Source organism: Orcinus orca, chromosome 5, assembly GCF_937001465.1.
Source record: "Orcinus orca chromosome 5, mOrcOrc1.1, whole genome shotgun sequence".
In the NCBI taxonomy this organism is placed as follows: domain Eukaryota; kingdom Metazoa; phylum Chordata; class Mammalia; order Artiodactyla; family Delphinidae; genus Orcinus; species Orcinus orca.
In genome coordinates, this window is record NC_064563.1 from 28125056 (window position 1) to 28128456 (window position 3401).

At 40.7% G+C, this 3401-nt stretch overlaps 1 pseudogene; it reads left to right on the forward strand.

The window, feature by feature from the left end:
• Positions 1 to 463: 463 nt before the first annotated feature.
• LOC101283684 (SIN3-HDAC complex-associated factor-like) lies at positions 464 to 1762 on the forward strand (annotated as a pseudogene).
• Positions 1763 to 3401: the final 1639 nt, after the last annotated feature.

Here is a 3401-nt window from a genome sequence, read left to right on the forward strand (position 1 = left end):
GTCATCTGCCAGCTGTTTTATAATTTTCCTTCCTCATTGCTGTTGGCTAATATCTTTAAGTGATTCCTTCAGGACCAGCACACGATGAGGTTTCTTGAGCCCTTGCCCCTTAAACAAACAAGCTTCTAGGTGCTTTTTCAGAACGATATTAAGGCAGGGTGGGTGGGGCTAAATGAGCTTGCTTTAGTGTCAGGCACACCTGGACCTCTTCCAGACCCCCCCCATTCCTACCGAGGGGTCTTCTGGGAGCTGTAGTTTTTAACTGAATGTAGAAAGAGAAACTGATGGGGAAACTGTGGGTGGCCACAACTGGTTACTTGGCTCAAAACAAACAAATAAGCTCATTGTGAAGTAGAGGGGACTGCTACTTTATTTCCTGATTGGTACTAACCTCAAATTTTAATTGCTGCTGAACTGCAGGAGACAATCGTTCTAGACATGGCAGTTGAGGAGGAGGGAGTGATTGGAGGGGGGGATTGGTTTGGTATGCACTCCTGCACTCCACACCTCAGGAACGTTATTGCATGTGGATCGGCTGCTTTTGGAAGAGTATTGCCCAGAAGAAGAGGTGTTTGGTTTTCACAAGCCAAAGATATACCAAAGTATAGAGGGCTGCTGTATTTGCAGAGCTAAATCCTCCAGTTCCCGATTCACTGACAGTAAACTCTATGAAAAGGACTTGAGCTGCTTTCGGTTACATGAGACTTGATCAGGAGACACATGTAATGCCCGTGTCCTGCTGTGAAAAGATGGAAGAAATTACCATCAGGATCAAAAAAAAAAAACAACTGGAATCACGTGGTAGATGCAAGGGCAGGACCCAGTCTAAAGACTACACTGAAACCAGAGAAAGTGAAAACTCTTATCTGGAAACAGGATAAAAAGCAACCAGATCAGCAAACTGCCAAAGGGATTTAAACGTGGTAATTCTGATGCTCACAGTACCACCTCAAGTGCTTTTCCAGCTCAATCTCCCTGTTATAGTAACCAGTCAGATGATGGCTCAGATACAGAGATGGCTTCTGGCTCTAACAGTGTTTTCCATTTTGGATCTCACATACTGGATACGACAGAAAATATGCTGTGGCATGATCTATAAAGGCTGTCTTGGGGAAGTCCTCATCTGACACACATCTATTCAAGTCTTGCTGCAGCAATGAGAAAGCAGCTGCTGAGAAGCCGGAGGCACAGGGGCCAGAGCCTCTGCCCATCTCCACTCATGCGTGGTGACTGACGTTTGTGTAGAAAGGAAACAAAAAACAATTTAAATTTTGGAAAACAAAGCAACAAAATGACCCTCCTATTTTTAACTTGGATACCTGCTATTCTGCCAAATGACGATTTCTAGAATAGTTGGGTTTTTTTAATAGAGTTTTTTTTTAAATTTATTTATTTTATTTATCTATTTTTGGCTGCGTTGGGTCTTCGTTGCTGTGCGTGGGCTTTCTCTAGTTGTGGCGAGAGGGGTCTACTCTTCATTGCGGCCCGCGGGCTTCTCATTGCAGTGGCTTCTCTTCTTGAGGAGCAGAGGCTCGCATGGACTTAGTTGCTCCGCGGCATGCGGAATCTTCCCGGACCAGGGCTCGAACCCCTGTCCCCTGCCTTGGCAGGCGGATTCTTAACCACTCCGTCACCAGGGAGGCCCTTAGGATAGTTTTGAGTGGGTTATTTTTCCTTCAGTTCCACAAACTCTGAAGCCAGTGTCAAGCTTACTAAAAGAAAAAAAAAAGTGTACATAATATCGGGTTGGCCAAAACGTTCGTTTGGGTTTTTTCTGTACGATGTCATGGAAAAACCCAAACGAACCTTTTGGCCAACCCAATATTTCAGATGCTGAGTATTTCATAGGAAAGCTGAATGAGGCTGTAAAGTGCTTTTAAGTCTTTTTTAAAAATCCCCTTGGGCTTTCCTAGTATCCATTTATTAAAAAAAAAAATCCCCTTCTAATGAATGAAATTAGGGGAATTTCAGGGGACAGAGGGGATTTGTTTTATGATAAATGTATGTAGTTTTAGTCTTTCTATATTCAGAAGCAGTGGTTAGAGCATTTTTTTAAGATGGCTGGCTATACTTGTTTTCCTTCGTTATAATAAATTTGTCATAACTCAGTAAACATGGACTTGCCCCTATAGGTAGTTGTTAATAACTTTGAAATATTAAGGTCTTGCCAAGGTTCTGATGATTCAAACCTGTACTACTGAATATTAAGCAGGACAGGCTAAGCTCTCTGGTGCGAATATCTTGAAAGAGTAATTTCTAAATCTACAGAGGTAACTTGACTGTATATGTTGCATCCCGTGTCACCTCCCTCCATATTGATGTTTGATAAAGATTTTAATTTCGATGAAACTTCTAAAGCGGAAGTTCCTCTTGGGGAAATGTCAAGTCTTTAGGATAAGCAGTCCTATATGAATAGTACCAAAGCATTACCACTTGGTTGAGAACACACTCTATTAAAAATGTTAAATTATCTGAAAAATAAAATGTGCAGGTCTTCAGGATGGCACACGAAAAAACAAAGTTAATGCTTCTTGGGGCACATTTCTTAGAGGGCTTGCAAGTGTGTAAATACTTTGTTTATGTTACATGACTGGTGACTTCCTTGAAAATCTGCACAATTCACTTTTAGCTCTGGATTACTTCAGTTGACCTTTGTGAAGGTTTTATCTATGTAGAATGGTTGTTCGACTTATTTTAACCTATTAGGGCTTTGGGTTTTTGTGGGTTTTTTCCATTTTATATTAAAGTAAAATTCTACTAAAAACAATTTTTTTTTAATTGCTGTGGGCTGAAGAAAAGTTCTTAATAACTATTCGTGGGGAAGTGGAGCACAGATGAACCACCGATGCCATTTTCTCCCCACTTAGCCTTTGTTGGTCTTGTAGGTACAGAAAATTCATATGGGTTCTAGATTGGCAACATTAGTTTTAAATATTTGGGTAAGATTTAAAAAAAAAATCTTTGTGTCTTTTTAGCTTTTAGTGGGAGGTTAGAGAGATTGTTTTATATTCTCAGCCAGATGCCATTAAATTTTTTTCCTTATTTTGCTATTAATAAAAAGTAATACATTCAAACAATACAGAAGTGCATGAGTTAGAAATTAAAATCGTCACTTCAGCCTCCCTTCCTAAATCCTACTCCTCAGAGGACATCATTGGTAAGAGTTGGGTAAGCGTCCTCCTGGGTACTTGATGCCTTGATGGTAATCATCTCAAAGAGCTTCAGATGTGTACAGTACTCACCATGTGCCAGGCCTTGTTGGAAGCACTTTTCATGTATTTTAACTGTAGAACCCAATGAAGGACATTTTATAGACGAGGAGACTGAGATACAGAGAGGTTAGAGGATTTGTCAAGGTGACTCAACTAGCACGTAGCTGAGTTGGGATGGAAACCTAGGGA